This window comes from Perognathus longimembris, chromosome 28 (assembly GCF_023159225.1).
Source record: "Perognathus longimembris pacificus isolate PPM17 chromosome 28, ASM2315922v1, whole genome shotgun sequence".
NCBI classification, from domain to species: domain Eukaryota; kingdom Metazoa; phylum Chordata; class Mammalia; order Rodentia; family Heteromyidae; genus Perognathus; species Perognathus longimembris.
In genome coordinates this window covers 64522668-64549164 of record NC_063188.1, presented here as the reverse complement: position 1 = coordinate 64549164, position 26497 = coordinate 64522668, and the positions used below count along the sequence as shown (strand labels likewise).

At 34.6% G+C, this 26497-nt stretch overlaps 1 long non-coding RNA gene across 1 annotated transcript; it reads left to right on the top strand.

Annotated features, from left to right (window-relative positions):
- On the top strand, positions 1-21968 carry LOC125344276. The gene is made up of 3 exons (XR_007209452.1): positions 1-66; positions 4787-4790; positions 21887-21968. It is a non-coding gene; the product is annotated as an uncharacterized LOC125344276 (long non-coding RNA).
- Positions 21969-26497: the final 4529 nt, after the last annotated feature.

Below are 26497 nucleotides of genomic sequence, written 5' to 3'. Positions count from 1 at the left end.
AGGCCTTTGTCTGTTGAATGGCCGGTAAAGATCTTTTGGCAATCTGTGGGCTTTCTGTTTATCTTGGTAGATATGTCCTTTGCTCTGCAGAAGCTCTGCAGTTTGATGCAGTCCCATTTGTCCATCCTTTCTTTGATTTGTAGCATTTCTGGGTCTTTGTTAAGAAAGTTCCGTCCTGTGCCAAGGAGCCCAAGTGTTTCTCCTACTCCTTCCTTTAGTGTTTTCAGGGTGTCTGTTTTGATTTCAAGGTCTTTGATCCATTTGGAATTGATTTTGGTGCAGGGTGATATATAAGGATCTAGTTTCAGTTTGTTGCATGTGTTGAACCAGTTTTGCCAGCACCATTTGTTAAAGAGGCTATCTTTCTTTCAGACTATAGTTTTAGCTCCTTTATCAAAGCTTAAGTTTGCGTAGTTCTGTGGGTTCATTTCTGGGTCTTCAATTCTGTTCCATTGGTCTTCAGGCCTGTTCCGGTGCCAATACCAAGCTGTTTTTATTATTATAGCTTTATAATACAGCTTGAAGTTGGGTATTGTAATTCCTCCAGAACCATTCTTTCTACTTAGGATTGTTTTTGCTATTCTAGTTCTTTGATTATTCCATATGAATTTCAGGATTGCTTCCTTTATTTCATTAAAAAAATGGTGTTGGGATATTGATGGGTATTGCATTAAATTTGTAGATCGCCTTTGGCAATATTGCCATTTTGATTATATTAATCTTCTCAATCCAGGAGCATGGGAGGTTTTCCATTTCCTTAGTACTGCCTTAATTTTATTGTTCATGTTTTTAAAGTTCTCATCATAGAGGTCTTTCACGTCTTTGGTTAAGGTTATTCCTAGGCATTTTTTTTTTTCCTGATTTCAGCCTCTGTCTTTGGGTCGTTAGCATAGAGAAAGGCCGTTGATTTTTGAGGGTTTATTTTATATCCTGCAACTTTGCCAAAGTTTTGGATCATCTCTAGTAGCTTGGGGGTAGAGTCTATGGGGTTCTTTAGGTATAGGATCATGTCATCTGCAAAGAGAGAAAGTTTAACTTCATCTTTTGTGGCCAAAAGGGAATCCTACTTCATTGTTGGTGGGAATGTAAACTGGTCCAGCCACTCCAGCAAGCAGTATGGAGCTTCCTCAGAAGGCTAAACATAGAACTCCCCTATGACCCAGCAGCTCCACTTTTGGGTATCTATCCAAAAGACCACAAACAAAATCACACTAAAGCCACCAGCACAACAATGTTCATCACAGCACAATTTGTCATAGGGAGAATCTGGAACCAACTCAGATGCCCCTCAGTAGATGAGTGGATCAGGAAAATGTGGTACATATACACAATGGAATTTTATGCCTCTATCAGAAAGAATGACATTGCCCCATTTGTAAGGAAATGGAAGGACTTGGAAAAAGTTATACTACGTCAAATGAGCCAGACCCAAGGAAACATGGACTATATTGTCTCCCTTACAGGGAATAATTAGCACAGGTTTAGGCAAGTCACAGCAGAGGATCACAGGAGCCCAATAGCTATATACCCTTATGAACACATAAGATAATGCTAAATGAAATGAACTCCATGTTGTGGAAACAATTGTTATATCACGGTTGTAAATACTTTCAACGTGCCATATGTAACTGTAGCCTCTATTATTGATGATATTCCTGTATTACCTTCCTGTGGTTGTACCTACACTATCTCTGTATCTTATCTGAGTATATTGGAAACCGTGTATACTGGTATTAGAACCAGGAAATTGGAAGGGAATACCAAAATCGAGAGACACAGGCTAAAAACAGACAAACAACTACAAAAGCAATACTTACAATCTGTTTGATGAAAATGAACTGAACAACTGAACAACTCTTGGGGGGAGGGTGAAGGGAAATAGGGAGGGGGAGGGGGAAATGAGGGACGAGGTAACAAACAGTATAAGAAATGTATCCAATGCCTAATGTATGAAACTGTAACCTCTCTGTAATTCAGTTTGATAATAAATATATATATATATAAAAGATCCCCTCCATGAAAACCATATCAATAATCAAATATTAAAAGCATGCCTATTGTTCTGGTAAAGTATTACATGTCTGTAATCCCAGCTACTCGACAGACAGAGATTTCAAATTCACAGGTTGAGGAAGTTAGTGATAAAGGCCAATAGGCACATGTAAAATTGCTCAATAGATGAATGGATCAAGAAAATGTGGTATATAAACATCATGGGATTCTGTGCTTCTATCAGAAAGAGTGACATTGCTCCATTCATAAGGAAATGGAAGGACTTGGGAAAAAAATCATAATAAGTGAAGAGAGCCAGGCCCAAAGAAACATGGACTCTATGGTTTTCCTCATTGGTAATAATTAGTACATGTCTAAGATAGTCCTAGCAGAAGAGCACAATAGCTCAATAGCTATGTACATATGATTACATAAGATGATTCTAAGCAAAATGAGCTCCATGTTATGGAAATAATTGGTTTACCATTGTACTGTGTGAAGTTGTTTCTTTTTTCTTTCATTTTTTACCTTTGGTCTATTCCCTGTTGACACTGTATTTGATAGCCTGTGTCTTGTATATATGTTTACTTGATTGGGGAAGGGAACGAGAACAGTAAAATGGTGAGAGAAAGGATAATGGGTGAACCAATGCAGGAGCAATACTCACAAGACACTATGTTGGAAATGAACTTTACAACTTGTGGAGGAGTGGGGAGAAAGATAGTAGGAGAAAAACAGGGGATTCGTAACAATGTTCAACCAGAAGTGTACTCATTACATTTTGTAACTGTAACCCTTCTGTATATCACCTTTAAATTAAATTTAAAGAATAGTGAGAAATTATCAAAAACAATAAAACATGTTGGGTATGGTGCCATACTCTTGTAGTATCAACTACTTGGGTGGCAGAGCAAGATCGTGGCTCTAGGCCAGCCTGGGAAAAGTGTTAGTCGATACCTGGAAATAGACTAAAACCAAAATGATTGTGGGGACATGATTCAAATGGCAAAACACATAACCTAACAAGCACAATTATCCACCAGAACCACAAAAAAGATAATCTTCTAAAAGATTTTTAAAAGGCAAAAATGTATCTAGCATTACCCATGTATCTTTTGTATTTTTGATGGTACTGGAGTTTGAACTCAGGGTCTTGAATTTGTCAGACAAGTGCTCTTCCACTTGAGCCACACATCTAAGCCCATTTTATTTTAGGTTATTTTATAGATAAGGTATCTCTTTTTTCCCCAAGTCCAGCTTCAGACCTACCCTCTATTTTCTTAATCCTGGCCTGCTAAATACCTGGGATGAGAGATGAAAAACCACCTGATTTAGTGCCCAAGTTGTTCTTGAACCTCAGTTATCTCAATCTACTTCTAGTAGCTGGGATTACAAATATGAGCTACCTGGCACATTACAATAACAGAGCATAAAATTAGTAAGAGCTGAAGAATAGGAAAAAGTATCTTCCTATTTACAAACCATGTAACTCTCTATGTAAAAATTTCTGAAGAAAATCAGAGAAATTATTAAAACCAAAAAGAAAGCTTTCTGAGATTTCTATATACACGGACAACTACCTTTAAAAGTAGTAACAATGAACAAAAATGAGTTGTTTCCCTTCTAAAAATGTCATTTAATAAAAGAGTAGAAAGGAAGAAATTCTAATAATTGTGTTGCTATGATTGCCTATGCAGAATATGCTAAGAATTTTAGAAGATATTTCTAGATTTACTTGTGAATTCAGTAAATCTCAAACTATAATATTAACACACAAGGTTAAATGTTAGCAATCAATGTATGGAAATTACATTTGAAAACAATATTATTTGGAATCATTGTCAAGAAATTAAAATACTGACATATAAAATGTATAAAATATTTTGCACAGGGTATATATGATGCAAGCTTCAAATCACTGATGAAATTAAAGAGGGTATGAAGTACCTTTCTACAAATTTAATATGCAAAATTCAGTAACTATTCTGCATAGCTCCAAACAAATTAAGTACCTAGGAATGAGTCTTAAGGAAGAAAAAGCTGCTATAATGAAAACTGTGAAGAAAGAAATTGATGAAGTCATCATCAGCTAGAAAGAGCTCTCCTGTTTATGGAGAGGCAGGTTTAACAATCTGCAGATTCAATGCAATCCCCACCAATATCCAAATTTTATTCTTCACAGAAATGAAAAGTCAATCCTAAAACTAATATAGAAGTATAAAAGACCTTGGAGATCCAAAGCAATCATTAGCAGAAAAAATGAGACTGAAGGTTTTATATTTCCTAATTTCAAATTATATCATAGATCCATAGTTACCAAAACAGCATGGTACTGACACAAAAACAGATGCATAGACCAATTCAATACAATAGAAATAAGACTGTACCAATACAAATACCTGATTTTTTCAACAAAGTTAGCAAAAATATGCACTGGAAAAAATGATAGCCTCTTCAACAAATTATCGGTATATCTACATGTAGTGAACAGTGAAATTAGACACTTCTCTCTCATCCTTCCATACCCATATAAAAATCTATTTTAAATTAAGTATATTAATATGAGTACAACCCTTAAAACTATTAAATAAAAATATATTTGTCATAGATATAATATATGTGAAAATATAAATAAACACATTGAATGGTATACAAGTATTTACAAATGAATTAACTGAAGAATAGAAAGCTCTATGGAGAGCTAAAATATTTTTTTTCAAATGCTTGGTCAATGACCAACAAAATCAGCACCAGGAAATGGATGCATGCACTAAGAGTGGTGGGTCAAGGGGAGAAAGGTAAATGCACAAAGGGGGTAAAAGGTGGGAGAAAAATGCAAAGTGGGAGAAAAACGAGGGAGGAGGTAACAAGTTTGACAAGAAATCTACTCACTACCTTACATAAGTAACTGTAATCTCTCTGTACATCACTTTGACAATAAAAATTTTAAACAAGAAAATAATAATTCATTGTATATAGCCTAAAACTAAGAAAAGTAAACAAGGGCTTGTTGAATGTGAGAATGTTGAAGGAGGTGACATTGATCAAGACTCATTGTATTAATAAACTACTTTGTTAAGTGACAACTCCATTGAACAACTAATTAAAGATAATTTTTAAATTTAAAAGAAAATACAAGGAAAACACTTGAAGATAATTGTATAAACAATTATTTTCTGAATAAGATTCCAAACCTCAAGAAGTTAGATCAAGACTTGACAATTAGAAAAAAAAAGAATAAGCAACTAGTCCTTTGTGATATTACAAAGCTTCTGTATGGCCAAGGAAACAATCATCACAATGAAGGGAAAACTCACAGAATGGGAGAAAATCTTTGCCAACTATTTGTCACATAAAGAATTAATGTCCAGAATACATAACAAACTCAAAAATCAAACAGCAAAAGGACAAACAATCCAATTAACAAACAGGTAAATACCGAACAGTTCTCAAAAGCACAGAAGAAATGCTCAAATTTAGACACCACAAAGATTACCTCTCACAACAGCCAGAATGGCCATCATTATTGAGGCAAACAATAAATGCTGGTAACATTGCAGGGGAAAAGGAACTCTGCACACTAGAGGAGGAAATGTAAATTAGGTTAGCAACGTGGAAATCAGTATGAAACTTCCTTCATATGATCCTGCTATAAGGCTGGATATATATCCAAAGGAGTGTAAGTGCTTTAGACATGCCCGAACATCCATGTTTATAGTAACATTGTTCATAATAAGCCAGCTATGGCATCAGCCTAGGTACCCATTAATGGATGAAAAGATTTTTTAAATGCAGCCTGGCAAAAATAAAAATAACAAAAATCAATTAAATGAAAAAAATCTGGATGTGAGGGCATGTGCCTATCATCATAGCTCCATAGAAGGCACAGAGTAGGAGAGTCACAGTCCCATCCAGTCTGGAACAGAAAAGCAAGAACCTCTGTGGAAAATACCCAAAGCACATAAGAGAAGAAATGTTTCAGTTGGTGGAACACTTGCCTAGAAAATGCAAGACCCTGAGTTCCAACCACAGCACTGACAAAAAAAAAAAATATATATATATATATATATATATATATATATATATATAAAATATAGATAACTTAGAAAAATGTTTTTAATGTTGGAACAATAAAGGTAAGAATGTCTCCACATATAGAAGTGTTGTATTGATAGATATCCAGATTGAGGAACCAGAATGAGGCACCCAGAAATGGGCTTACACAAATATTAAAAACTAATTTTTTAAGAAAGATATGGGCTGTGCCCTGGTGGCTCATCCCTGTAAGCATAGCTACTTAAGAGGCTTAGATCTGAGGATTATAGTTCAAAGCCGGCCTGTGCAGGAAAGTCCGTGAGACTCTGATCTCCACTTAACTACCTGAAAAACCAGAAGTGGAGCTGAGCTGTTGCTTACGTGGTACAGTGCCAGCCTTGAGCAAAAGAAGTTCAGGAACAATACCCAAACCCAGAGTTCAAGCCTCATGACCGATAAAAGAAAAAAATACAAAAAATGAGAAATGAAAGATACAGCTGGGTATGATCTTCATGAATGTTTATAATTCTAGCATTCAAGAAACTGGGGCCCAAAGATCCCAAGTACAAGGCCAAGTGGCATTCTGCCTCAAATAAGTAAAAAATAAATAAACAAGAAAGAAAGAAATATTCTGAATTTATTTGGCACCAAACAATTCAAAATATATATTTAGGAAATGAATACATAAATCTAACATTGCACTCAAAAATTAAGTGGATCCGAAAACATAAAATTACAAAACTATTTGTAGAAAACCTTTAGGATTTAGTGCCGGAAAAAATCGTTTCTATACTAGATCCCACTAGTAGAATTGATTTGAAGAAACCTGATACTTCATCGAAAGTACAAACTTTAATTTCATGAAACAGGGTAAAGAGAATAAAGATAAGCTATAGATTATCTTTTCTAGTTGAACGCTACCTGTTCAACAAAGAATTAGAACACAATTTTCAAAGCTCAGAGGTAAAATTCAAATGATCCCATTAGATATATTGGCAAAAGACATAAAGACTAATTTTACCAAAAAGAAAGTATACAAATGACAGATTAGTACATGAAAATATGTTCAACATCATTATCCATTAGGGAAATATGAATTAAGATCACAATATGATGTCAAAATACATGTGTTGGTACAGCTAAAAAAAAAGAATAAACATTCATCAGTGCACATCACCAACTGGCAGTGATGAAGATGCATCAAATGTACATTGTTGGTGAAATAGAAAATATTACTGTCATCCTAGAAAATGTTTGGTACTTTCTTATAAAACAAACAATGCATCTACCACAAAATTTTACAACTACAATCCTGGGTATTTATCCTAGAGAACTGAAAAATTAAATTTATACCAAATATAGATGAATGTACATGACAATTTTATATATAAACTCAAATCCTACAACTGAAATAATTAAATTTACACAAAATATAAATGAATGTACATGATAATTTTATCCATAACCCCAAATCCTACAATTAAAATATCACTTAAAAATCCACTTACTAGTTCATCTCACATGTCAACATACATTGTTTTGTATTTTATTTTTATTATCAAGGTGATGTACAGAGGAGTGACAGTTACATAAGTAAGGCAGTGAGTACAGTTCTTGTCAGACTTGTTATCTCCTCCCTCATTTTTCTCTCAACTTCCCTTCTCCCCAATTCCCCTCTACCCTGAATTGTACAGTTGGTTTACAGCATATTGTCTTGTAAGTGTTGCTGTTGTACTGGTTCACCTTTTACCCTTTGTCTCTCCATTTTGATGTTCCCCTTCCCTTCCCTGGTTCAGATAAAAGTATAGACAATACTCAGGGTATCAAAATCAGTTACAGTGACAACAGGGGTAAAACCATAGGGAAGAAAAAAAAACAAAAGAAAAAAAATAATTTCACATAATACATTGAAAATAACAACAATGATGATTTGGAGAATGGATTGGTGGCTGCCAGGATTTAGGGATGCATGAGTGGCAGAGTAGTAGAAAGGACAGTAGGTATAGCTATAAACAAGGTAGAAGAAAAGTTCTCTGGTGATAGAACTTTTCTATAAATTATCAGTTATAAATATCCCCATTGTGGTATGGTACTATAGTTTTACAACATATGACTGGAGGAAATTGGTGCTACCTGGGACATTACATTACATGAGATCTCTCTCTCTCTCTTTCTCTCTCTCTCTTTCTCTCTCTCCTGCTCCTCCTCCTTTCTTTCCCTTTTCCCTCCTTTCTCCTATTCATGATCTTCTCTCCTTCTGTCCCTCTTCCTCCTCTCTCTCCTTTCTTCTATTAGTTTCTTCAAACTGCCTTTGAACCTGTAATTATGTTAAAATAAGTTTAATTAAAATAGAACACTTACAGTAGCAATACATGTTGTTATGTAAAGAAAATAATCAAACAAATATGAAGAATAATTATTGTTAAAAGGCTATAACTGTGCTAAAAGCTATTTCAGGAGATGTCAATAATTTGTGACACTTAGCATGCATTGTTGTAGACAGAGCAGAAGTTATTATAAATTATACTAACTCTTTCCAACAGATTTGTAGATTCCTTGCAACTACTATGAAAATTTATCTAAGTGTTTCATGAAATTACTTAAAGTGATTACAAGGCAATTACTTAATTGGCCAAGAACAGTCAAGATTTTATTGAAGAAGTAGAAGTTAGAGAGATATTGACACGCAAATATAGCCTAAAAATGATCCAGTAGGGCAGACCATGAGAACTAGGGAGATGGCTGCCAAAGTGAAGCCTTTCTTCAGCTGAGTACATTGTACTTTTTTAATTGTTACGTTAAGGACTTGTAGAAAGGAATTACAATTTCAAAAGTCAGATTATAAGTACAATGTTTCTTGGGCACTGTCATCCCAATTTTTACTTTCCCTCATTCCTCCTCTCATCCTTATTCCACAAGTTACTTAGTTTATTTTATGTACATATTTATCTTTAGGTGGTTGTACAGAGAGTTGCCATTAACAAAGCAGTTTATGAATACAATGTATCATGATCCCTGTCACCCCTTTCAACATTCTCACCCCTCCTCCAAACTCACTTCTTCTGATACTTTTCTTAATTTTGTAGGATATGCATTGAATTCCTTTTTTTATTTTTTCCCTTTATTTTCAAAGTGAAGTACAGAGGGGTTACAGTTTCATATGTTGCATTGAACTCTTGATTGCATTCTCCCCCTCTGGTTCATTTTTTACATAGTGCATATTGGATGCAATGACTGCATTTGATCATCTTTCTTCCCTCTATTCCTGTCTCCCCCTTTACCCTCACCCATAAAAGGAAAAACAAGACAAAATACAGAAAAAACATGTTTCCATTTCTTGGAATTCTTTTTGATAAATAGTATTTTAGACGTTCAGAGGACTTATGACCCTGGATTCCTCCCCTACATATATCCTCCTTTTGTCAGTTTATTCAAGTGTAAATGCATAGAGCCCTGTATAATTTATCATGTGACCAAAATACCAAGTGAAACTTTGTGGTAAGTGGATGGTATCTGGACTTCAGGTAGAGATCATGATTTGTATCAAGGGAGCAACTGAAATGAGACAGTGTAGGTTGAGAGGCAAAAAGATTGGTAAATTGAGTTGTTGGCTACATAGAGTGAGGTAATGTGAGGAATGGAGTATTGGAGGTTTGAAAACAAAGCGCTCATCACATTTTTCTGTCAAGTGTTCCTGATCATTCTCTTACTACTTATGAAGCTCTCAGTAACTACAGAGATAGCATAAAATACACATTAAAAGCAACTGAGTACAATACTAAACACCATAGACTATGGAGTTGTGAATTACTAGTTCTATGAACTTGAACAAGCAATTTATCTTATTCAGCCTTAGTTTCCTTATTTGAAAAATTATAATACAATGTATAGGTCCTGACAGACTATTTTGAGACTAAAATGAGACAACCAATGTATCAAGTACTAAAAAGTTTGTCTGGCATATAGGCATTTTCATTGTTTAGTTGGTCTACAGAAAGAAAGGTTTTAGAAAATGACTGAATAAAGTCAATACCTCTTGATTCAGCTGCTTCTAATGCAGTAAAAGTCTGACCTTCAAGGCTCTGTCTTCTAGGGAAACTCTCCACAGGAGATTCATAACTTCAGAGCTTGCATTCGGCTACACTCATACATAGCACTTGAATTACAACCATTCTGGGGCATTGCTGGACATGTTCTGAGTACAGGGTTGAGGAACCTGAGGAAGAATTTGGATCAGGTTTCTAGCTAAGAATAAAGTGTTAATTCAAGGAGGATATCAGGAAGTCTGAGCCAAATTTCTGAGAATAGTATCTGAGACTGACCTAATGTCAGACAGCACATGAGAGACGCATAAACTCTCTGGTATCCTACTCAATTAGATAATCAGAAGATGCCTTATATCTGACCCCTTTAAAAAATGACAACAAACCAAGCCTGAAGTGACTTGAATTATGGTCCTGTGACAATGCAGTGGGTTATAACATATGCTATTACTTTATTGTTATGATAAGGATAGCATAAAGATAGATGTGAGGAGGAAGGAATCTTATGATGGGTGAGAAATATAAACTTCAATGTCTGCACAAAGTCATTCATATTCCAACCCCTAAACAAGAAAGATGACTAGGTCATGACTATTTGTGTGGGATGCATAAATGTATTTCTTACTGGCACACCAATAAATAGTTGATCAATTAAGGAAGCTCACTCACTCTGATGGGAATAGAATTAATTACAATACAGACCATGCACAAAAGGCAATTAACACATGCCATAGTGAATTTTGGCAAATTAGAGGGTGCTGTACAAAATCAAGAGGTCATCAGAAGTCAGAAGGCATCCAGAGTAGTACTTGGCTGCCAGAGCACAGGAATTTCAGTCTGGGGACATACTGTATTTCTGGGTATAATAATGGGTCATATAGCACTAGAGCATCTTTACAGTTGACCTTTAGTGGAGGTTAATGAAAGGGAAGAAAAGAAGGGGGAAACTAAGTGAATGCCTACTAAGTACCACGCATTGTTATTTAAACTTCATAATATTTTGATGTAAATAATATCCATATGTTTCATCTTGATTCTGTTCACTCTTGGACAATCATAACATATATTAATGTATTGAAGGTTCCAATATGTCTGACAGTAAATAAACATGCTTAACTTGGTTGAGCAGATTCACAACTCATTTGGCTATAAACTTTCATTGATTCCCAGAATATCCATTTATATTTCAATGAGAAACAAGGCATGCTGCTTTCTTGGGCTTTAATTCTCTTATCTAAAATATATGATGTGAACAAACAGTAAAAGAAGGCCTAACTCAAGGTATGAAACTGTAACCTCTCTGTACATCACTTTGACAATAAATAAGAAAAATAAATAAATAAAATATATGATGTGTAAGATTTTAAAGGCAAAGTATAGTAACAAGTGTCATTTTATTTAACTGATAATATATGAAATTAGTATTAACTCTTGCAACAAAACCTCCAATCCTTTCCCTCTCTCCTTTTACTTAGAAAACCCACACTCATTTTTAGGCATCTAAAAGAGAGGATGTAAAACTATGGCCTATATGTCAAATTTGGACCATCACATATTCAGAAATAATGTTTTGTTGGAATACAAAGATTTTTTCATTTATGTTTGGATGAATGAATGTTTCCACACTGAAACAATATCATTGAATAGCTTCTTCAGAAATATATATCCCACAAAATCTAAAAGAAGTGCTTTGTAGTCATTATAGGAAGCAGTTACCAATTGTTGGCCAAGAGCAGTGCCTGGCACATGATAGACCCTCAATAATTGTCAGGGAGATGATTAGTAAAATTGCCTCTGCATAAAAAAACACACAATTTTGAGCCTTACTATAAGAAGATAATGAATACATGGATGGTGTAAAATACTTCAAAATATAAAAGATAGAATGATGAGGGAAAAAGAGAGAGAAATTCAAGCTGTTTTAAGGATTCTATAAAATAGTTAGCTCCATGAATACAGCTGTTCAGGACTTCATTTTTACCTGTCATAATCATGAATGTTCAAAAAAAGTAGGAAAATGACACTGTGTATGTACAGGTACTGGGGCTTGACCGCAGGGCCATAGTGTTTGCATTAGCTTTTGTGTTCAAGGCTGGAACTCTAGCACTTGAACCACAGTTCTACTTCCACTTTACTGCTGGTTAATTAAAGATAAGAGTCTCACAAACTTTCCAACATTGACTGACTTTAAAACTACAATCCTCAGATTTTGCTCTCCTAATTACCTAGGATTATGGTCAGGAGCCACCAGCACCCAGCTATAACCCATTTGTGTGTGGGGGGGGTATATCTGTGTGTCTGTGTCTGTGTGTCAGTGTGTTTGTGTGTGAAGGTCCTGCGGGATGAACTCTGTTCATGCTCTACCACTTGAGCTACAGGTCCACTTTTGGTTTTTAGGTGGTCAATTGGATATATGAGTCTCACAGACTTTCCTTCCAGGACTGACTTTGAACTAAGATCCTCAGATCTCAGCCTCCTGAGTAGCTAGGACTACAGGCACAAGCCACTGGTACTCAGCTATGACTCATTTTATTCTAACTATTAACACTTCCTTAACTGTGGTATCCCTATACAGTAATACAGCATGAATTAATTATACCCCTTGCCCTTCTTTTTAACACCTTAAAAGTGCACTTACAAAAGAAATCCAGAGGGATTTACTCTCTTTTCCTCATCTTGGAAGCAACAGCCCCTGGTAGTTTGTAGTTGGATTTTATGTGCTTAGTTTATTTATTTTCACTATTTTGTGTTTCCCTTTGATAGTTATTATATCCTCACCTCATACACTTTTCTTCTTCCCTATCTTGTTTCCTTTTCTCATTCTGATTCTTTTTATTGTTTGATTAATACCTTTACCTTTAATTTTCAATCTTTATCCTTTTTATATTGCTAGTAATAATACTGTGGATGTTTCCAAGTGTTTTTACTACATATCTGTTTTCTTTTTTAGTAGTTTTATCTATGTTCTATTCTCTGAGTGATACTCAAGAGAAAACTGCTCAGTCAGAAGATATCTATAAAAAAATGAAAGAGATGTCAATCCCATCACATGTGCAAATTACAATAGAGGGGGAAAAACAGAAACATAAAACTCAAGGTATTATAACACAGTCAAAAACGAGTAAGTCCTCAATGACCAAATTCAAAGACAATGCTGGACAAAGAATTCAGAAGTTCAGTATAAAAAACTTCCTGAGACATCAAATATGATTCAAACAAACAGAAGAATGAAGTGAAGAAGTCACATCAAAACCTGCATGAGAAAGTACGAAACATGTATGAAAATTCCAACATAGAAAGATGCAGGAAAATATATGGAAATGTCAAAAATGAAAGCCTCAATAATTTGAATTAAAATCACAATCATCATCAGTTGTGTAGATCAAGCAGAAGACAAATCTCCAGGATGGTACAAGAGCTGGGAATATAGATGTGTGCTACAATGGCCAGCTAAAATGTCTGATTTTCTTTCTTTCTTTTTTTTTTCCATTCCTGGGGCTTAAACTCAGGGCCTGCTATCCCTGGCTTCGTTTTGCTCAAGGCCAGCACTCTACCACTTGAGCCATAGTGCCAATTACAGCTTTTGCTGTTTATGTGGTGCTGAGGAATCCAACCCAGGGCTTCATGTATGCTAGGCAAGCACTCTACCACTAAGCCACATTCCCAGCCCAAAAATCTGTTTTTCATCTATTTTCTCAGTATAAAAATGAAATATACAGCAGCAAATAGACTGAGAAAGAAATCAGAAAACAATCTCATTCGTATTAGCTTCCAAATAGAAGGATGAGAAGTAAAGTAAAACTAACCCAGTAGTTAAAACACTTCCGCAATGAAAACGATAAAATAGGAAAGAGAGAAATTGAGAAGGTAGGAGCCAGTGTCTCCTGCCTGTGATCCTAGTCAATTAGGAGGTTGAGATCCAGAGGACTATGTTTGAAATCAGCAAACAACAACAAAAACAACAAAACTGGTTGGAGGCTTAGGTCTTCTTTATTTAAGCAATACCTTTACCCAAGCTTCCAACCGGGTTTTGGGTTGTTGTTTTTTTTTTGGTTGTTGTTGTTTTGCTGGTTAATAGGAGAAAGATTTGAGAACTACTTTGCCTGGGCTGGCTTATATATAAGATGTTAAATTGGGGAATTACCTAAAGAGAATATGTAAACTGCTATGCACAGAGACTTTTGGATATGACTCCAGAAACAAATATCAACAAAGCAGAAGACCTGAAAAACAATACAATTAGCAGAGAATACCAACAAAGAGTGTACACCACGGAGGAAAATATTTGCAAACTGTTAAGGAGCAAATACATGGAACACATAACTTAAATAATTCAACACCAAACCCAAACTGAACCAAATTATAATGAAAAAGTGTCAGAGGGTCAAATAATTTAATTAGTACAGTAATATGACCTTAATAGACATTTCTCAAAAGACAATAAATGTCGAACAGGTATATAAATGCAGTACTCATCATCACTAATAATCAGATTTTTCAGGTAGTTTTTGGTTGGTATGTAAATACGCTATTGATTTTTGTATATTAATCTCATATCCTGAAACTTTATGGAATTTGTATATCAGTCTTTTCAATTTTCTGGTAAACTCTTTAGATGCTTCTGTATATATATAATTATGCCATCTGCAAATAGGAGCTGCTTGACTTCTTTTCTAACTTTGATGTTCTACTTTTTCATTTCTCGCCTAATTTCTCTGGCTAGGAGGGTCAATACCGTGTTGAACAAGAGAGGTTCCCAATATAGCAAGAAATGCTTTCAATTTTTTCAAATTTTTTTCCATTCTGTATGATATTAGCTGTAGATTTGTCATATGTAGCCACACTTTTGTTATTTTTGTCAACTCTCAATATATTTTAGCTATAATGAATATAACATTTCCTTCTTAAAATTTTCTGCTATTGCTGTTTCCTTTTGCTTTGACATATGTTTAAAATTTAATTTATTTTTGTAAAGCTTTTAACTTCCACACATTAATACTATGTACAAGTTTTATTGTGATAATATCATACATGCAATATACATTGAAAATATTCATCCTCTCCCTTATATTTACATTCTTCTTTCTTCCTCTCCATTTCCAGTGTTGATAAGGTTTCATTACTGTCTTCATACACACACACACACACACACACACACACACAGAGAGAGAGAGAGAGAGAAATATGGCATATATTGTTCATTGTTACTCCTCAGTATTACTTCTTTTCTTCCTCTCTCCCACAGTCCCCAGAAAGAATTCTTTAGTCCCCTTTTTATATGTCACTAGTTCTTTCACTTTAAAACTATGTATGGTTTTAACCAGCGAACTGAGGTTGTTGCAGGAGTTACATAGTTGAGTCTTTTTTAAAAAAAATATCTTTAGTTGTAAAAAAGAGTTATCTATATGTATATATGTATGTTTGCATGCATGCATGTATGTATGTATATGCTGGACCTGGGCCTTGAACACCAAACCTGGATGCTGTCCCTTGTCTTTTTTTGCTCGAGGGTAGTGCTGTACAATTTGAACCATAGCTACACTTATAATTTTACTGAATAATTGGAAATACATGACTGATGGACTTTCCTGCCCAGGTTGGCTTCGAACTTTGATCCTCAGATCTCAGATCTTCTGAGTAGCAAAGATTACAGGTGTGAGCCACCAGTGCCCAGCAGGAGTTGCCATTGAGCAAAGAAGTTTATGAGTGCAATATATCTAGATCAATGTCATTCCTTTCAACAATCTCAGCCCTCCCATCCCTACGCGCTCTTCTCTCCTTCTTAATTTTTTAGGATATACATTGGACTCTTGCCTGAATTCCCCACCCCTTCTCGTCTTCATTCATCTACCCCTTTTGCTTGACTCCACTCCACCCTTCTTGAGTACTTGCTTCCTAGTGTTTTATTTTGCTGACCTTTGATTTTGGCTTTCTAAAGTTAATCCTATTTGAGATCTCCTTTGAATCTGCCATTATCAGGTAATACATTTGTATACATTTGCGTAGCACCCAACGTATTTATTTATGAGTTTGTAAGCTGAATCTACCTTCCAAGTGTAAGGGAAAATATAGATGTTTTGTCTCTCTGGGCCTGACTCACTTCACTCAATGTATTTTTTTCCAAATCTTTCCATTTCTTTGCAAATGGTACAATATCATTCTTTCTAATGGATGAGTAAAATTCCATTGTGTGTATATGTATCAAATTTTCTTTTTTCCCTTTATTGTCAAAGTGAAGTACAGAGGGGTTACACTTTCATATGTAAGGCATTGAGTACATTTCTTGTTCAATTTGTTACCTCCTCCCTCATTTTCCCCTGCCTCCCCACTCTTCTCCCCGTCCCCCATGAGTTGTACAGTTGGTTTACACCAAATGGTTTTGTAACTATTGCTTTTGGAATCTTTTATCGTTTATCATTTGTCTCTCGATTTTGGTATTTCCTTTCCCTTCCCTCATTCTAATACACGTACACACAGTATCCAGGGTACTAAAATGAGATGCAGTGATAGTGGGGTAAAAACCACAGGAAGGGAATACAAGAGAAAAAAAGGTATGATTTCACATGGCATGTTGAAAATAATTACAACAATGATATAACACTTGTTTCCATAACATAGAGTTCATTTCATTTAGCATCATCTTATATGTTCATATGGGCATAACTATTGGGCTATTGTGGTCTTCTGCTGTGACTAGCCTAAACATGTACTAATTATTCCCTATGAATCAAAACAAATTGTATCAAATTTTCTTGATCCATTCATCCATTGAGGACCATCTGGGATGATTCCATACTCTGCCTGCAGTGAATAGTGCTGCAATAAACTTGACCGTGCTGGCAGCTTTTCTGTATCCTGGTTTGTAATCTTTTGGATAAATGCCCAAGTTTTGAATTTGTGAATCAAAGAGCAGTTTTATGTTTAATTTTTTGAGGAACCTCCACAGTGCTTTCCAGAGTGATTGACCAAGTTTACATTCACAAAAATCAAACCATGTATTAGGGGTGGCATCTGCTATTATTTGTCTTCTTGATAATGGACATTCTACCTAGGGTGAGGTAGAATCTGTGTTGTTTTGGCTTGTATTTCCTTAATAAACAGAGTTGTTGAACATTTCTTTATGCTTCTATTGGCCATTTTTACTTCTAAGAAATCTCTCCTTAGCTTATAAGTCCATTTATTAATTAGGATGTTGAGTTTTTATGAGAGTTTAAGTTTTTAAGTTATTCATGTATTGTTGGTATTAGGCCATAGTCTGATGAGTAGCTGACAAAAATCTCCCATTCTGTAGGCTATCTTTAGCTTGTTGGCTATTTCTTTGTTGTGCAGAAACTCTTGTTTGGTGCAGTCCCATTTATCAAATCTTTGATTTTCTGTGCTTCTGGATCTTTACTCAAAAAGTTTCTACTTGTACTCAGTAGCCCTAATGTTTCTCCTCTGCTCTTTCTTGTGTTAATATCGAGGACTTTTATCCATTTTAATTGATGCTGATACAAGGTTGATAGGTAAGTCCAATTTCAGTTTTCTACATGAGAATATCCAGTTTTTTTCAGCACCATTTATGTAAGAGACTGTCTTTCAGCCCTTTTTTTGGCTTTCTTATTGAATATTAAGTAGCTATAGGTCTGTGTATTTATTTCTGGGTCTTATATTCTGTTCCATTGTTCTTCAGGCATGATGTATTTTTTTCTGTGTTTTTTTTTTTTGCCAGTAACAAGCTGTTCACATTAGTATGGCTCTTTAATAGTGTTTGAAGTTTGGTATTATTATTCCTCCAGCACTATTTTGCCTGTTAAGGATAGCCTTTGCTATATGGTATATTTGTTGTTCCATATAAATTTTTTATTGCTTTTTCTATCTCATTGAAGAATCATGTTGGGATTTTGGTAAGTGTTGGATTGAATATTTTTATTTGGCAATATAAGATAGCAATACTTAGTCATTTTTATGGTGTTAATTCTTCCAATCCAAGAACATGGAAGATATTTCTATTTTTGTTCAATCATCCTATCTTCTAAATAGGTAATTTAATCCAGTTACATTCGAAGTTATTATTGATAGGTAACAACCTGCTAGTACAATCTTGTTAACTGGTTTGTAGTTGTTTTCTGTCTCCTCCCTTGTGGTTAATCTTAATAGTTTGATGACTTTCTTCCCTGAAAAATCATACTACCATTTTCCTTCTCCTTTCTGTATCTACTAATGACTTTTTAAAAAACTTTTGTGTTATTTCATGATGGTAGTCATTGTCCATTCACATTCTAGATGTAGGAATCCCTTTGGCATTTCATGTGAAGCTAATCTAGAAATTGTGCATTCTGACAGCTTTTGTTTACTTAAGAAAGAATTAATTCCTTATTCATTTCTAATGTATAAGTTTGCTGGGTATAGTATTCTTGGTTGGCATAGGTTTCCATAGTTGCTGTTGTCATTATTGTTGTTTCTTTACTTACTTGTTCTGTCTTTCAACAAACTTAATATGTCACCCTCTTGTCTCCTGGCACATACATTTTCTGTTAAAAGATATTCTGCTTATTTAAAAGATATCCTTTCATGAGCCTTGATTTTTTTTCTCATGCTGCTTATAGAACTTTTTCCTTTGTAACATTGATATCTTGATAATTTGTCTTAGAGAGAACTTCTCTGGGTTGAGTCTAATTGGTGTTCTTTGCCCTTTGTGGATCTGAATATCTATATCTCTCCCAGGACTTGGGAAATTTTCAGCTATTATTTCATTAAATATGCTCTCTTTGTCTTTCTCCATCTGTTCTCCCTCTGAAACTCCCATAATGTGACCATTTGTTTACTTTTCAGTGTCCAATAGGTCCATTAGGCTTTCTTCACTCTTTCATTCTTTTCCTCTGACTGGGTTAATTCAAAAGACCTGTTTTTGTGTTCATAAATTCTTTTCTCTACTTGATCTAGTTTGTTTTGTATCTCAGAATTTTCTTTCTTTTTGTTAATAAAGTTACTTATCTGTATGATTTCTCTTTTTATAGTCATCTCTTTTTTAAATTATGAACTATGTTTACAATTTCAATTAATTATCTCGAGTTATTGGTTTTTATTTCTCACTGAGGTTCCTCAAGATGATTATTGAGAATTCTCTTTGGGAGTATTTTGTAAATTTATTCCTTTTTGGTATTATTGCAAGAGAATTGTCATATTCCCTTTGGGAATATTTTTTCATTGCTTCTTCATATTTCTTATGCCCCTGTATTGATATATATGCAATAGTAGTTTCAACTTTGTGTTTATTTTTTCCTCTCTGAAATGTAAGAATTTTTCCCTATAGATTGATACAGGGTTTTGTTTTGGTATAATGTGTTGAATTTATTTATTCATGGTTGTTTCATCAGTCATATTTCTTAACAGCAATATCTGTGGTTGTATCAGTAACCAGGCTTCAGGTGTTTGTGGCTGCACTGACATTGTTAGTTTTGTTGGAGATGAAGGTTCTGCCTTTCAGGCTGGACATAGATGCCTAATGTTGTAGAACTGAAATCTATGTAATAAGCTCTCTGGTTGGTGGAGTTGCTATCTGATTGTTGGTCTGAACTGAGACTCATTCAGAAACTGTAGGCCAGTCATTTGTACAGAACAGTATGTATTTAGGAACAAGAACTATATGTTTACCTGTGAGACCCAGGGAGAACTCTTTCTTGGTTCCAAGCTGGGCCAGGCAATTAAATGGTTTGGGGAAGACAAATGTTCTCTGTAACTGTATCTTAGGTTTTCACACCCCACAAGGATTTTGTCATGTCTCTGATCCTCTTTGGCATACTTCCTCAATTCCTTCAATCACAATATAATTATTTATTCTTTGGGTATTCTTACCTCTTTTTTGTGTGTGAGGGGCTAGCAAGTGACAACTACATTCAGCCACCTTGTTAATTTGAAGGTAGACAATGAAAGCTGGCAGGGAATCTCTGCTCCACGACATCCTTTATCCTTTACTACACCTTGTGTGGCTAACGTTTGCAGGCTCAGGATGGTCTCCCCAGTTCCAGCAATTTCCTTTTAGTCCAGCCACCAGAAAAAATGAAGTGACCTGAAATAATAATACCAAGTGAATCTACAGACTCCATGTAATCTCTATCACACTCTTTACAAAACATTTGGCAGAAGTGGAAAAGTTGATCTTACCATTTGGGTAGAATTAAAGAAATCTCATGTAGTCAAAATTATCATGAAAGGAAAGAATGAATCTGGAGAAATAACATATTCTAATATTCATCTAAAATAATTAAACAGTATGATATTAGCATAAGATATGCTGGAACAGAATTGAAAGCCAATAAATAAACTTATAAATCTAGGGTCAATTGCTTGTGGATTATAGAGCCAAGACTATTCAATAAGGAAAGAATACTTTCTTTAATTAATTGTATTGACATAAGTAAGTATCCAGAAGCAGAATAATGGTGTTTAATCCTATTTTATTTACCTATCATAAAATTCACTCAAAGAACATATAAGATCTAAGAGCTTAGACCATAAATCTCTTAGAAAAATAATATTAATAGTATTGATAACTATCCACATGTAAAAGAATTTCACTTGATACTCACATTAACAAAGAAGATCAAATATCTAAACATAAGAGTAAAACACATAAAATGTTTTGGGAAAATATAAGTATAATGATCTTGAATTTGGCAATAGTTCTTAGACATTGCAGAAAAATAAAGATGCAACAAAAATCCATACATAAATTTTGTATATAAATTCATATATAATTCAATATCAAAAGAACAAATAAACAGATGGATAATAATCCTAGATACTTAGGAAGCTGAGATCTGAGGATCGCAGTTCAAACCCAGATGGGGAAGGAAAGTCTGTGAGACTTTTATCTCCAATTAGCCACCAGAAAAAGCCAGAAATGGAGCTATGATCCAAGTGGTAAAGCATTAGTTTAAGCAATAAGCTCAGGGATAGCATGTAGCCCCTGAGTTCAAGCCCTTGAACTGGCGCACACACACACACACACACACACACACACACACACACACACACACACACACACACGATTACCCAAATTAAAATGGGGAAAATAACAGAATTAGTATTTTCAATGAAGCTACACGTGGCCAATATGAACATGAAACAAAATATTCAATATCATTATCCTGACATTTCTTTCAAACTACAATAGAATAGAACATTGCATATGCTAGACAATGTTAAATATTAAAAATAGAAAATCAGCATTAGAGTAGGACAAAATAGAAATATTGTACATTGAACAATGTACACAATTCACAAATGACACAACTTCCATGAAAACATTTGGAGGTTACTCAAATAGTTAACTGAGCATAAATCAGCAATTCCATAGATATTTAAACAAAACCTGTACAGAAGTGTTCTTTGCAGCATAATCCATAACTCCTTTGATGGAAACAACAAAACGTTTGTCACCTAAGGAATGAGTTTAAAGGTTTTAACTCCCACCAACAGTGCAGTAGCATTCCCTTTTGGCCACATCCCCTTCATAATCTGTTGTTATTAGTTTTCTTGATAATGGCCATTCTAACTGGAGTGAGGTGGAATCTCAATGTTATTTTCATTTGCATTTCTTTTATGGCCAGAGATGTTAACATTTCTTCACGTGCCTATTGGCCATTCTTATTTCCTCTTCAGAGAAGACTGATTAGCCCACTGATTAATGGGGCAGTTGATTCTTTGAGGATTTGTTTTGGGGAGATTTAATTTTTTTAGTTCTACATATATTTTAGATATGAGGCCCTTGTCTGTTGTATAGCCAGTGAAGATCTTCTCCCAATACGTGGGCTTTCTATTTTTCTTGCAAGCTATGTCCTTTGCCATGCAGATGCTCTGTGGTTTGATGCAGTCTTATTTGTCCAAGATTTTTTGATTTGTTGTGTTTCTGGGTCTTTATTAAAAAAGTTTCCACCTGTGCTAAGGAGCCCTGGTGTTTCTCCCATTCCTTTCTGCAATGTTTTCAGGATATCTACTTTTATTGCAAGATTTTTGATCCATTTGGTATTAATTTTGGTGCAAGGGCTACATAAGGATCTAACTTTAGTTTTCTACAGTTCTTTAACCAATTATGGCAGCATTTGTTGAAGAGGCTATCTTCCTTCCATTCAACCATTCTGGAAAGCAGTATCAGGTTCTTCAAAAGACAGAGCTTCCCTATGAACCAGCAATCCCAATTCTGGTCATCTACACAAATGATCACAAAGCAGGCCATATTAAATCTACCAGCACGTGTTCATAGCATCATTATTTACCATAGCTAAGATATGGAACCAGATGGCCCTTAGTAGGTGAGTGGATCAAGAAATTGTGGTATATATACACAATGGAATATTATGCTTCCATCAGAAAGAATGACATTGCCCCATTCGCAAGGAAATGGAAAGACCTGAAAAAATCATATTAAGTGAAGTAAGCCAGACCCAAAGAAACTTAGATTCAATAGTTTCTGTCATTGGTAATAATTAGTACATGTCTAGGATAGTCCTAGCAGAGGATCACAATACCTCAATAGCTATGTACATATGATCATATAATATGATACTAAGCAAAATAACTCCAAGATATGAAAAGAAGAAGTATTCCATTGTTGTTATTTTTAATATACTGTGTAAATTATTTCTTTTGTCTTTCAATTTTCTTTCCTATGGTTTATCCTCTGTTGTCACTGTGTTTGATTTTGGTACCCTGAGTATTGCACATACGTTAACCTAATTTATGGAAGGAAGGGGGAACAACAAACTGGAGAGACAAAGGACAAATTGTGAACCAATTGGAATACTCATAAGACAACATGTTGGATGGGTGGGGTTGGGGGGAAAGAAAGTGGGAGAAAAAAAAGGGAGGGGATAAGAATCTTGACAAGAAATGTGCTCACTATTTTACATATGTAACTGTAATCTCTCTGTATGTAACCTTAACAATTAAATTAAATTATAATAAAGAAATGGGAGGGGCTAGGAATGTGGCTTAGATGTGGTAGAGTGGTTGCCTAGCATGCATGAAGCACTGGGTTTGATTCCTCAGCACCACATAAACAGAAAAAGCCAGAAGTGGCAATGTGGCTCTGTGGTAGAGTGCTAGCCTTGAGCAAAAGGAAGCCAGGGACAGTGCTTAGCCCTGAGTTAAATCCCCAGGACTGGCAAAAAAAAAGATGTGTAAAAAGCTATGGTGTATTCATATTTGACAATGACAAGAAAAAATGCTCAGATAGAGATGAACATAGGTTTTATTTTATTTTTTGGTAGTAGTAGAAATTGAACTCAGGTCCTTCCACTTACTCGGCAAGTGTTCTATCCATGCCAAAAGAATAACCTTTTGCTTTTAGTTTGTCTTTCAGATATGATGTCATGCTTTTTTCTTGGGTGGCTTGGAACCAAGGTCATCTTATTATCTGTGTCTCGAGCAATTTTAGTTACACTTGTATACCATTATGTCCAAATGCAGAGATTAATCTTGATAAGTAAAAGAAGGTAGGCATAAAAAGCCACATATTGTATAATTACAGTTCATTTCTTCAAAATATGCAGAATAGGCATACATACAATGAAACTTAATTAGTTGTCTTTAGGAACTATGAAGAAGAAGGAATTAATAGTTACAGTTAACATTTGGAACCATGCCTCCAGTTCAGCATTTACTGATTATTTTGGAGATGGAATCTCATAGACTTGATCCTCTAGGTTGCAGTCTTCTGAGTAGCGAGGGTTACTGATGTGAGCCACTAGATCTTGGAATTTCTCTTTTATTTGTACCAGTACTAGAGACTAGAACTGAGGGCCTCATGATCTCTCAGATTTCTTGCACACAGCTGGCTCTCTACAACCCAATCCATGTCATTAGTCCAATTAAAATACTTATAAATAGCCAGGTGCTAGTGGCTCATGCTTGTAATCCTTAACTACTCAGGAGGCTGAGATCTGAGGATCACGGTTTGAAGCCAGGCTGGACAAGAACGTCCATGAGACTCATCTCCAATTAACCTCTCAAAATCCGGAAGTGGCAATGTGGCTCAAGTGGTAGAGCTCTAGCCCTGAGCAAAAGAGCTCAGGGACAGCACCCAGACCCTGAGTTCAAGACCCATGACAGACAAAATAAAATATAAATAGGGGTTATACCAAATATTTTTAATGATTCACAATGGAATTAGAGATCAGTAACAGAAACACAAAAGGGAAAATCTCAAATTTTAGAGATGAACAACCACGCTTCTAAATACTATATGTACCAAAGAAGTCTCTAAACCTTTTTATCTTGAACTAAATGAAAATATGAGGATTAGTAAGAATCAGCATAAAGTTGTGCCTAGAGGAAAACTTACAGTATTGAATGTGTACACTAGGAAAAACTGTCTAAAAACAATAATTTAAGTTCTTGCCTACAAAAATGTAAAGGTAATAATCATTTGCAAACAGTGAAAGTAGAAAGAAAGAAACATTGAAGCAAAAGTCAATGGAATTGAAAACAGGAAAACATAAAGAAAATAAAAATAAAATGGTACATTCCTAGTCAATAACTGAGGAAAGTAGAAAGAAAATATAAATTAATATTAAAATTGGAATCAGAGTCATAGGTACTGACATATATATATATATGTATATATATATATATATATATATATGTATGTATGAAAAACAAAATACCCACAATTTGGTAACTTAGATGAAATGGACCAATCTATTGAAGGAACTCAAAAACCACAAGAACAAAACCAAGGAAAAATAATCTAAATAATTGTGTCTATTAAATAAATTGAAATTTTTATATTCTTCCAAAATAAATCAAGAAGCTTTACTGCTGGCTTCACTTGTAGATTTCACTAAATATCTAAAGAAGAAATAATTATATTAATTCTCTTTAAACCCTTTAAGAAAATAAGCAACAAAAACACTCCTTAACTCATTTAATAAAATCATCATTACTATAATACCAAAAATATGTAAATACTTTGCAAGGAAGGAAAATAGGGCAGAGGAGTGTATGGGAATATAATAGAGGAAAGGGATTTTTTCAAAGTATACTGCACATATCAATATGAATATTACAGTGAAACCTTCTTGGATGATTAATGTATGCTAGTTCAAAAATTTTAAAGGAGAAAATTTCAAGAATTTATATCACAAACCTGATAATATTACAATTATCATATCCAACAGTATATAAAAAGGATTATATAACAGGTCTATATAGAATTTATTCTGCGTGTAATTTGGAATCCAGTTAATGAATCCCATCATATCATCAGGCTATAAAAGAAAACAACCTGTAATCATAAATTTCAGGGAGAAAAAAACCTTTAGCAAGTGCAACAGATTGTCAAAATGCTCTAATTTGCTTCAGAATTACAGTGAAATTTCTCACTTATCTTAAGACTGTATACAGAAACCAGACTTGTTTTTAAAAGGGGGTGGTATTTATCTTAGAAATTAACATGTGTAACATTTAAAAATTCTATATAAAACAATTTACTTACAAACATTCTTACTCTTGTAAAAATTCAAATAAAGACTTTAAAATAAGTATAATTCCGTTTACACTAATACTTACGCAATTTATTGTATATCATTGATATATGGCATAGCAATGTTACTTTTTACCACTTTAACATTTTGAAAGAATTTTTTTCTTTCTTTATTGTCCAAGTGTGATACAGAGAGGTTTCAGATTTATAGGAAAGGCAGTGAGTACATTTCTTGTTCTACTTGAAAGGATATTTTATTTTATTTTATTTTTTAAGTTTTTATTACAAAACTGATGTACATAGAGGTTACAGTTTCATACGTTAGGCATTGGATACATTTCTTGTACTGTTTGTTACCTTGTCCCTCATACCCCCCTCCCTCCCCCCTTTCCCTTCCCCCCCCCCCCCCGGAGGTGTTCAGTTCACTTACACCAAACAGTTTTGCAAGTATTGCTTTTGTAGTTGTTTCTCTTTTTTTACCCTGTGTCTCTCAAATTTGGTATTCCCTTTGAAGTTCCTACTTCCAATACCTTAAACACTGTTTCCAATATACTCAGATAATATTACAGCGATAGTATAGGTACAACCACAGGAAGGTGATACAAGAACATCATCAATAATAGAAGCTACAGATAAACATAGGACGTTGAAAGTAGTTATAACTGTGATATAACAATTGTTTCCACAACATGGAGTTCATTTCACTTAGCATCATCTTATGTGTTCATAAGGGTATAACTATTGGGCCTTGTGATGCTCTGTTATGAATTGCCTAAACCTGTACTAATTATTCCCAATAAGGGAGACCATAGAGTCCCTGTTTCTTTGGGTCTGGCTCACTTCACTTAGTATAACTTTTTCCAAGTCCTTCCATTTCCTTACAAATGGGACAACATCATTCTTTCTGATAGAGGCATAAAATTCCATTGTGTATATGTACCACATTTTCCTGATCCATTCA